The sequence below is a fragment of the Sapajus apella genome, unplaced genomic scaffold (assembly GCF_009761245.1).
Source record: "Sapajus apella isolate SASKATOON/1434 unplaced genomic scaffold, GSC_monkey_1.0 scaffold12, whole genome shotgun sequence".
NCBI lineage: Eukaryota > Metazoa > Chordata > Mammalia > Primates > Cebidae > Sapajus > Sapajus apella.
Genome location: NW_022436952.1, coordinates 25143965 through 25155196, shown reverse-complemented (window position 1 = coordinate 25155196; position 11232 = coordinate 25143965). Strand labels below are relative to the sequence as shown.

Here is an 11232-nt window from a genome sequence, read left to right as displayed (position 1 = left end):
AAAGAAAGAAAGAAAGAAAGAAAGAAAGAAAGAAAGAAAGAAAGAAAGAAAGAAAGAAAGAAAGAAAAGGCTGCCACAGGGCTTCCTTTCTGTTGTCATCAGGGACAAGGATGGCTGGGTGTCTGCCGTGAATCAGATAAATGGACAGGGAGTCAAGTGAGAGTTTGAGGGGTCTTTGGTGAGGGTAGGGGACAGAGAGGGCACTCAGGAGGAAGGGGGTCTCTATGGAGTCACAGGTCTCCCAGATCTTGAGCCTGCTGGGGCCAAAGATCCCTGAGTATGGAGACCCTGAGGAAAGAGCCACTCTGGGGTGTCAGGCATTCTCAGCTTCAAGGACCCAACCTGCAGGGTGAGAGGGCACTAAGAATCCAAATAGCACCACGCATAGGAGGGACATCACAGGGCTGGGGGAAGGGGCGGGTGCACGGGAATGCAAGGTGGGCCAGAGGCCTGGGTCCCATGGCAGTGCTGGGGGCTCTTCAGCCATTGCCAGAAGCCAGGGTATCTTTCCGTGACCAGGGAAGACCCTGTCACTAGCCAAAGCTGGCTGAAGTCTTGGACACTTTGGATTTGCCTGTTTGGAGAATGTATCAGGGAACTGCCAGACAGCTTAAAGGGGTCAGCTATTCATCCAGGGCTGGGATCCTCACATTTGCAGAGGCGCCACACTGCATGGTTCTTTTCTTTAGCATGGCTCAGCAGCCCCAGAGCAGGGTCCAGGAAGAGGAATGAGGCTTAACCAGGGGCATCTGGGACAAGACAGGGTGGCAGGAGAATTTAAGGGGTTAAGGAGAAAGTGGTGAAGTGACTCAGACACTAGTTTTAAACCTATCTCCTGCAAGAAGACTTTCTCAAATCACATAGGGAATACTGATTGTGTTTTCTTTCTTTCTTTCTTTCTTTCTTTTTTTTTTTTTTTTTTTTAGGACGGGGTTTCGCTTTTGTTATCCAGGCTGGAGTGCAATGGCGTGATTTCAGCTTACCGCAACCTCTGACTCCTGGGTTCAAGCAATTCTCCTGCCTCGGCCTCCTGAGTAGCTGGGACTACAGGCCGCGCCACCATGCCCAACTAATTTTTGTACTTTTAGTAGAGATGGGGTTTCACCATGTTGACCAGGATAGTCTCGATCTCTTGACCTCGTGATCCACCCACCTCGGCCTCTCAAAGTGCTGGGGTTATAAGCATGAGCCACCGCGCCTGGCCCTTTTTTTTTTTTGAGACAGAGTCTCACTCTGTTGGCCAGGCTGGAGTGCAGTGACACAATTTCATGTCAGCTCACTGCAACCTCTGCCACCCAGGTTCAAGCAATTCTTCTGCCTCAGCCCCCTGAGTAGGTGGAATTACAGGCACCTGCCACTGCACCTGGCAATTTTTTTTTTTTTTTTTTTAGTAGAGACTGGATTTCACCATCTTGGCCAGGCTGGTCTCGAACTACTGACCTCGTGATCCACTCACCTCAGCCTCCCAATGTGCTGGGATTACAGGCGTGATCCATGCCCAGCCGTGTTTTCTATTACCTGGAAATGGTCTTCCCATTGCTTCTGAGAAATCCACATTACCCCACAGCTCATTGGCATTGCCAACTTGCCTCCAGTGGGCACAGCCAGCCTGGCATCTTGTATTAACCCTCCCCAGTGGACACAGGAAATTGGACGAGGGGTGGGTTCCTGTCCCAAACTGGGTCAGTGAGAATCCTTTGCTGGGGAACTTGGAGTTGATGCAAAGACACTCCAAAACCTGTCTACCTCTTAGAGAATCCATAAACGTGATCTGTGATGGCACTCATTCTCTGCCATGTGAACTGGAAACAGAACAAACTGGAAAAGAGAAAGAGGACCGCCAAGACCAGCTTGGTCGTGGAGACCCCAACCCAGGCAGCGTTGAAGGACTTAAGAAACAGACACCAGGATAGAGTGCAAAAGTGGGACCAGAGTGGAGCATCAGGGGACTCAGCATTTCCCAGCTGAAAAGCCCAGAGCAGACGCTGACCCACGCAGTTATTCTTTGTGAAAAACTGATTAATAAGCAGGTGTTCAGTGTTTCTTCATATAATAAAGAGAGACTACACAGGCAGCTCATGCCTGTTCACTACTAAAATAGAAATAAGCTAGAAAGCATTCTTTGTGAGTCAGCAATGGGGACAAGGTCAAGTAACCTGTGTTTTGGGAACTGGTTGTGACTAGTCGACCTGTACGTGTTGCCTACTACTCTATAACGCCCAGAGCAGTTTTCGTCCTGGAGATGGCTCAGTGTTCCTTGCCATCGTTTCTCAGTAAACAATATATAATCCATCACACACACATCAAGACCTTTTCCCAGCGTGACCCCCTCTGTTCTTCTGCAATGCTAGATAAGCAAGCACAGCTTTATCTTGGTGAGCTATTTCTCTGAGGATGTGGAATCCGCACCTGCAGACGACACAAAGAGAAATAAGACAAATTAATAACACAATTATAACAGCAATCATAGATCCTCCAAGTGTTTTTACCCAGGTCACAGGATTTAGGGCTGCCCATCCATCAGCAGCTCCCTCAAGCACTTCTGTTCCTGGAATTGAAGTTCAATGTGCTTGGGAAGACTGAAAAACTTGCTCTTTTAATTTAGCTATATCCAAAGATAAGTTTCCAGCATACCTTTCCAGGTGATGCTTTATTTTTTTCCCAATTTTGCTCAGCTTCATTGTAAGGATGAGGAGTAATACAATAATCAGAAGTATTCTAATCACACTGTAATTGAATTCTATATTCTAAACTGACTCCCTGCTTCAGCAGAAGTATGCAGAAAACAGTAAAAGGTGCTATGAATGCAACCAGTAGGGAAATAGAGTTGGAGAAGTATAACAGGTTGATCTTCTAAGTTATTATGGATAAAAGTGGAAGATTTAACACAAACGCTGACTTTGTCTCCCTCCACAATCCCATTCAAATGGTAGTAAATGAAATTTTTTTTGAGACGGAGTTTCGCTCTTGTTGCCCAGGCTGGAGTGCAATGGGCCATCTCAGCTCACCCGCAACCTCTGCCTCCCAGGTTCAAACGATTCTCCTGCCTCAGCCTCCCAAGTAGCTGGGATTACAGGCATATGCCACCACACCCGGCTAATTTTTTGTATTTTCAGTAGAGACGGCGTTTCTCCATGTTGGTCAGGCTGGTCTCAAGCACCTGACCTCAGGTGATCTGCCCACCTCAGCTTCCCAAAGTGTTGGGATTACAGGTGTGAGCCACCGCGCCCAGCCAAGAATTTTTTTTTTTTTTAATGGTGTTGTGAGCCAGGTGCAGTGGCTCATGCTTGTAATCCTAGCACTTTGGGAAGCTGGGACAAGAGGATTACTTGAGCCTAGGAGTTCGAGACCAGCCAGGGCTACGTAGGGACACCAACCTGGGCAATGTAGGAAGACTCCAGTCTCTACCAAAAAAATTTAAAAATTAGCTAGTCATGGTGGCACGCACCTGTGGTCCCAGCTACTTGAAAGGCTGTGGTGGGAGGATTGCTTGCGCCTGGGAGGTTGAGGCTGAAGTGAGCCATGATTACGCCACTGCACTCCAGCCTGGGTGACAGAGGAGACCCTGTCTCAAAAACAAAAAAATATGATGTGTTAGATTAAACATATACACTGATTCTTTCCTCCTCCCTCTATCAAGAGGTTGAGTCTGTTCCCCTACCATATGGATTCTGGGCTGGTCTGTGACTTGCTTTGACCCATGGGATGTATCAAAAGTGACAACGCACCAGCTCCTGGTCTGGGCTGCAAGAGAACTTTGGGATCTGCATACCGTGTAGTGAAGCTCAGGCAGGATGATTGACTGATGAGAGACCACCTGGTGAAAGACCCAGCCAGCCTCCAGCCATTCTGGACGTGTGAGTGGAACCATTTTTGGATATTCCACTGCCAGCCTCTCTCCCAGGTGAATGTAGTTGCATGAAAGACTCCAGCTGACACTACATGGAGCCCTGCCCAAATTGCAAAATCATCAGCAAATACATGGTTATTGGTGTTTTAAGCTACTTGGTTTACAGTAGTTTATTCTGCAGCAATAGATAATAAGCATCTACCACAAGTATCAGAAACAAACAGGCTGGGCGCAGTGGCTCACTCCTGTAATCCTAGCACTTTGGGAGGCCGAGGCCGGTGGATCACCTGAGGTCAGGAGTTCGAGACCAGCCTAGCCAACATAGCAAAACCCCGTTTCTACTAAGAATACAAAAATTAGTAGGCATGGTGCCGCATGCCTGTAGTCCCAGCTACTCAGGAGGCTGAGACAGGAGAATCACTTGAACCCAGGAGGTGGAGTTTGCAGTGAGCCAAAATTGCACCATTCCACTCCGGCCTGGGTGACAGAGCGAGACTCCATCTCAAAACAAAAACAAACAAACAAAAGAAACAAACAAAAATTCAAAATACCCTATTACTAACATCCTCAGAGAAACAAGATCAAATGTTGCAACCATGAAACACAACCAGATTACTAATAAAGCAAATATACACAACCTGGCCACGGTGGCCCATGCCTATAGTCCCAGGTACTCAGGAGGCTAAGGTAAGAAGGTCCCTTGATTCTGGCAGTTCAAGACCAGCATGGACAACATAGCAAGACCCCACCTGTGAAAAAAAAGTGATAGGAGGAATAATAGCTCAGTAGGACTAGAAGAGAAAGTTGAGAAAATCTACTGGAAAACAGAACAAAAGGCAAAGTGATGGAAAATTGGAAATAAAATAAAATGGAGAATCAATGTAATTGAGAATGGGAACTGGAGAACCAGTTTGGGAGGCCCAACATCTAGAGAATAGGAGTTCAAAATAGAGAAGACACTGCCGGGTGTAGTGGCTCAAGCCACTACACAGCACTTTGGGAGGCTGAGGTGGGTGGATCACTTGAGGTCAGGAGTTTGAGATCAGCCTGGCCAACATGGAGAAATGCTGTCTCTACTAAAAAGACAAAAAATTAGCCTATGTGGTGGTGCGTGCCTGTAATTCCAGCTACTCGGGAGGCTGAGGCAGGAGAATCACTTGAACCCAAGGTGGAGGTTGCAGTGAGCTGAGATCGTACCACTGGACTCCAGCTTAGGCAACAAGAGCGAAACTCCGTCTCAAAAAAAAAAAAAGAGAGAGAGAGAGAGACACTGATAAAACAAAAAGAAGGAATAATCAATTAAATAATTCAAGACATCTTCCCAACACAGAGGGTCATGAATTTTAAGACTGAGAGAACCTACTGAGAGCACTGCACAATTAATAAAAATAGACTACACCTTGGCACATCATTGTGAAATTATGAAAGCTGAGCCAACGAGAGAATCCTACAAGCTTCTGAAGAGGATATCACGTCATAGGAAAAGAATCAGGAACCCAAATGGCTTTAGGTTTCTTTATAGCAACAGGAGCAGTGCTTTCAAAAACTTCTCCCGCCTCCCACGTAGCCTGTCTTACTTCGCCCATGAAATAAGTCAGGAAAGAACAAAACATGAGATCGAGAGTACAAAAGCTCCAGCACAGCAGAGAGGCAAAAGGAAAGTGAAGGATGATGCTCAAGTAAGAGCCCGGGAGGACCAGAAAAGAGGCCAATAGTACAGACTGGAGCGACTCCTCCACAAAGCGGAACCAACTGAGAAATGAACTTGTCTGAACGGATCCAGAGGTGGTATGAACACGTGGTGAGGTTTTGAACTAAATTAATGAAAAATATGCAGAAAACTAGACTAATAATATACTCATTACTATCTAGAGAAACGACAAAAGGTTTTGTATGGAAGAAAAAAATAATTGCAGGATACTATAAATGTCCCCTGTGAATAGCATGTCCATAACTGAAATCATGCCAACGCTGAGTGTCAGTTTGCTCAGTCCTGATGAAACTGTGTTAGAAGGATGGAGGGTGAGAAAGGTTTGCCAATGGGAGAAAGACTAGGTAAGAGAATGAAATCCTGTCTTCTAGAGGGGGAAGCCAATACTTGCCTAAAGCTGAAAAATCATTAAACAATGCATACAGGCTATTTTGAGTTGCAGTGGTTTAGATTATCAAGAAAAGGAATGGAAGTTGTTGTCTTTCATGAGAAGGAAAGGACGCAAGTGGAGCAGGAGGCAGTTGTTGGTGAGAGATTTGTAGAACTATTTGACTCTTTAAATCATATGTTTCTACAGCTTTGATCAGAATATTAGAATGTAAAAGAAAAAAAGAGAAGGCAGGAAAGAGAAAGGAAGGAAGAAGGAAGGAGAGAGGGAGGGAGGGAAGGAAGGAAAGAAGGAAGGCCTGGTGCAGTGCACAGCGGCTCATGCCTGTAATCCCAGCAGTTTGGGAGGCCAAAACAGGTGGATCACCTGAGGTCAGGAGTTCGAAACCAGCCTGGCCAACATGGAGAAAGAAACCCTGCCTCTAAAAATACAAAAAAAATACAAGTGGAAGGCACCTGTAATCCCAGCTTCTCGGGAGGCTGAGGCAGGAGAATCACTTAAACCCAGGAAGCAGAGGTTGCAGTGAGCCGAGATTGCGCCATTGCACTCCAGTCTGGGCAACAGGTGAGACTCCATTTCAAAAGAAAAAAAAAAAAGAAGAAGAAAGGTAGACAGGAGCCAAATCATTCAGGGGTTTAAAGCTGAGGTGCATATGACTCAGTTGACATTTTTAAACATCAAGTAAAACCCTTTCCCAGTCAGGGCTCAGATTTCTTCATCTATATCTCGAGGGGTTGGATTGACAATCTGTTGAACCTCTCTGAGGCCATCATGTATGGGGGGAGATCCCAAAAGCGCTGAGGCAGGAGCAAAAGGCATCAGCCTATTTCCATAAAAATAATGAAGAAGGAAGTAATTAGAAATATAACCGTAGTAGTTATTAGTTATTCATATGTGATCTTAGTTTTTCATAGGTGATCTCAATTCTTTTATTAATGCTTCTCAGGTCAGAAGTGTGAACCTGGGGTGACATTGTGAAATTAATGAGACCAAGGCAAGGTGCTCTAAGCCCCCTGTCACATCCACATAAGGGCTGCTGGAGGTCGCCTTGGCTGTGCGGTAGCACCAGCTCTGTGAAAGCGCCCGCTGTTTAGCCAGCTAGGGAAGGAGATGTCGAAAATGGCTGAGACATCTCCTTCCTGTGGAAGTTGGAGAAAACTCGGCTTCTCCAAGCTCTTGTGGTGAGGTCTGACGGCTGTCAGGTACACCCACAGACATCCGGGGGCTTAACTGTCTCTATGTGATGCTGTGCTTCAGTGGTCACGTTCCATGTTTACTCTTATGTTCTACTTCTGCACCTGGTTCCTTTTGTCTTAGAAAAGATAATAATAGTAATATAAATCTTAATGTTTTAGTTCTTTCCTGATAAGTGTGGAAAAGGTGCTAATGCATTATGCTCCTTACCTCACTTCGGGTGCCAGAAATCCCTGAGCCCCTACCTGAATGACACGTGATGTTCTTGACCCTATCACTGCCACGCCCTATCTACCCTGCCCCCAGTCACCGACCACCAAAGCCATGCCCTACCTACCCTGCGCCCAGATTTGCAACTCAATAAAAGTGAGACATCCTGGCATTCAGGGCCACTGCTGGTCTCCGAGATCTGGGTAGCAGTGGACCCCTGGGCCCAAACTCTCTTTTCTCTATCTCTGTGTCTTGTGTCTTTTATTTCTACAATTTCTTGTTTCCCCACCAGCCAGGAGCGGCTCACAGAACCCTGTAGGGCTGGACCATACATCTGGCGCCCAACGTGGCAGTGGACCCTACAATCATGAGCTGTAGGACAGAATGTAATAAAATATTTGCACGATGACACTGTGAAATGTCACAGTGACACGGCACTAGGGGAAGGATTTCAGAGGGCTGAAAATTTCATTTCACAACATCATTGTGAAATGAAATCTCTCAAGGGCAGTGGGTTTTGTTTGTTTTTACCTTTCAAGTTGGAAGGGGAATGTGTCAAGGTTTGAGAGAGGCACATCTCACATATGAACAGGAAAACTCAATCATCATGCTTACCAAGAACAAAGGGATCAAGGGCAGTGGTTCTAAAGAAGAATCACCCTACTGTAAAAAATGTAGATTCCCTGGCTAAACTTCCAGGGCGTATGCCTCCTTGGTGTGAGGCAGGGCTGGGGAACTGGCTGGGTTTTTTTTTTTTTTTTTTAAGACAGAATCTCACCCTGCTCACTCTGTCACCCAGGATGGAGTGTAGTGATGTCGGCTCACTGCAACCTCTGCCTCCTGGGTTCAAGCAATTCTCCTGCCTCACCTTCCTGAGTAGCTGGGACTATGGGCATGTGCCACCATGCCCAGCTAATTTTTGTATTTTTAGTAGAGATGGGGTTTTGCCATATTGGCCAGGCTGGTCTCAAACTCCTGACCTCAAGTGATCCACCCACCTCAGCTTCCCAGAGTACTGAGATTTCAGGCATGAGCCCCTGAACCCGACCCAGAACCGGCATTTTTAACAAGCATTCAAAGACATCTGATGCTAGCCGTTTGCTTGCCACGCCTTGAGCAATGCTACTCTAGAACAAGTCCTTGGAGGTGCAGGATGACAGGTTTAATTGAGATAAAACCACAAATCAATTCCCCTTTTCCCCCTTGTCAGGGAGAAAGTATCAATTTGGTGTTGATATGTTTTTAGCACCCCTTTAGCATTAGATAATCTTCTGGAACAGGGAGCTGGCTGCAGGCAATAGAATCTACCTGGAATTGAATTACACTGTTCGGTTCGGTTTTCATTGCAATCTCCTTTATTCTTACCTTCTACTGTGGGAAATGAAAGGAATTTTCCATTTACAATAGTGATACAAAGTTTCCTTTAAAATAGATTCACTTAAATTTATAAGTATCCAAGGAGGTATTTTAGGATGCAATAAAGCATTTTCACTTTTTCCTAGACTCACTGAATTTGGGCACATGGATACTTGCAATATTGATTTGTATTATGAGAGTGATATATAAATAAAAAAATTTGACCTATTTGAAAATGTGTGGGTCTTCCCTATGATTCACAGAAGTCTAAAATTCAATCTAGTGATGGATAAGAATTAAGAATGGATGGTTTGGGCAAAGGCCATTAACAGACATTGCTCCAAAGGTGATACATAATGGCCAACAAGCATATTGAAAGGTGCTTAACACTACCAATTATTAGGGAAATGCAGATTAAAACCACAATGAGATACCATTTCAGGCCCATTAAAATGGACACTATCAAATACATAGAAAATAACAAGCATTGGTGGACAAACTGGAACTCTCCTCCAGCACTGCTGATGGGAATATAAAATGTTGCAACCATTGTGGAAAATAGGATGGCAGTTCCTGAAAAAATTTAACATACAGGTGGGGTGCAGTGGCTCACACCTGTAATCCCAGCACTTGGGAGGCCAAGGGGGGTGGATCACCTGAGGTCAGCCTGACCAATATGGTGAAACCCCGTCTCTACTAAAAATTAGCTGGGCATGGTGGCAGGCACCTGTAATCCCAGCTACTTAGGAGGCTGAGGCAGGAGAATCACTTAAAGCTGGGAAGCGGAAGTTGCAGTGAGTTCAGATCACGCCACTGCACTCCAGCCTGGGTGACAGAGTGAGACTGGTGTCAAAACAAAACAAAAAAATTAAACATACAGTTACCATATAATCCAGCAATTCTATTACTAGGTATATACACTAAAGAATTGAAAGTAGGAACTGGAACGTGCAATATTTGGTTTTCTGTCCTTGCGTTAATTTACTAAGGATAATGGCCTTCAGCTCCATCTATGTTCCGACAAAGGACATGATCTCATTCTTTTTTAAGGCTGCACAGCATTCCATAGTGTATAAGTACCACGTGATAAGTCACTCTCACTTCAGTTGGCTTTCATGAAGCACTATGACAGACTACGATGGGACAAAGTGTCAGCATCGTGGGATACGATGTCTGTCAACATAGTTCTCTTCCCTCCTATTGGCTGATCTTTGCTGTTTCCACTCCTTTGTGTGACTTCAGAGGAGGACCTTGGGGCACAGCTTGCTCCTCTTCTCTTCTCCACTTAAAGGATATTCTCTGCCTAGTGATCTCCACCAGCCTGCCGTGTAGATGCATGCTTGTGACTTGAAGATGTACACCCTACACCCCTGAACTCTAGGCATGGATGTAGCTTCTCCACTTGAATGTCTAATGGTCACCTCTAACTTAGCATTTCCAGACCAGAAACCCTAAATCTGTTATTCCCCCAAAGTCAAAATCCGTAACTTCCCCTTGACGTCTCTCCCTCTCATCCCTCCCTCACTGCGCTCTTGCCTTTCCCTCCTCCAACATGCCAAGCTTTTCCTAACTGCGGGGCCACTGCAGGAACAGCTTCCTCTGCACGAAACTCTCTTTCCTGGATAGATCCTTTCACCTCCTCTGAGCCCCTGAGGGCCTCCCTTCCCACCTCTGCTTTTCAGTTCTTCACATCAGTCTGTTTCATTTCCTTCATTGCACTTATTATCATCTGAAATTATGTATTTGTTTACTTATTTTCTCTCACACTTGATTATTTATTTATTTGAGATGGAGTGTCACTCTGTTGCCCAAGCTGGAGTGCAATGGCACAATTTCAACTCACTGCAACCTCCACCTCCTGAGTTCCAGCGATTCTCCTGCCTCAGTCCCCTGAGAGCCTGCCACCACGCCTGGCTAATTTTTTGTATTTTTAGTAGAGACTGGGTTTCACTATGTCGGCCAGGCTGGTCTCAAACTCCCGACCTCAGGTGATCCGCCCACCTTAGCCTCCCAAAGTGCTGGGATTACAGGCGTGAGCAACTGCGCCCGGCCTCATGCTTGACGTTTAATCTCCATGGGAGCAAACATTAGGTCTTGCCCAGATCTTTATCCACAGCAGTGAGCATAGCACCTGGCACAGAGGTAGTTCCCAACATTAATTATTGAATGAAATAAAATAATGAATGTATGCCCAAAAAGAGTTGTGGGAAGTGGGGTAATGTCCCTGCATGGACTTCTAAGGCTAAGAAGGAAAACAAACAACATAAGTGCTGGGCACAAATCAGAGGCTGGCACCCCAACTGGGGCCCAGCTCTGGCTCTCTCTCCTGGCACCATCACTGAAAGGTTCAGTTCCCAAAACCTCAGGGTATTCTTGGTCCTTCCTGTTCCCAGCGCTGCAAATCCCCCATCCCTCGCTGCCCCCACCTTAGTTCCAAGTTCCGGCCTCTCTGCCCCACCCCTGAAGCAGGCGTGCTTTTTAGAGGAGCTCCTGGGCTCTATGAATACTTAGAGTCCGTGGCAG

The 11232-nt window shown here is 45.9% G+C and overlaps 1 pseudogene; it reads right to left on the bottom strand.

Annotated features, from left to right (window-relative positions):
* Positions 1-7890: 7890 nt before the first annotated feature.
* Positions 7891-7983, bottom strand: LOC116553586 (annotated as a pseudogene).
* Between the last annotated feature and the right edge of the window lie 3249 nt (positions 7984-11232).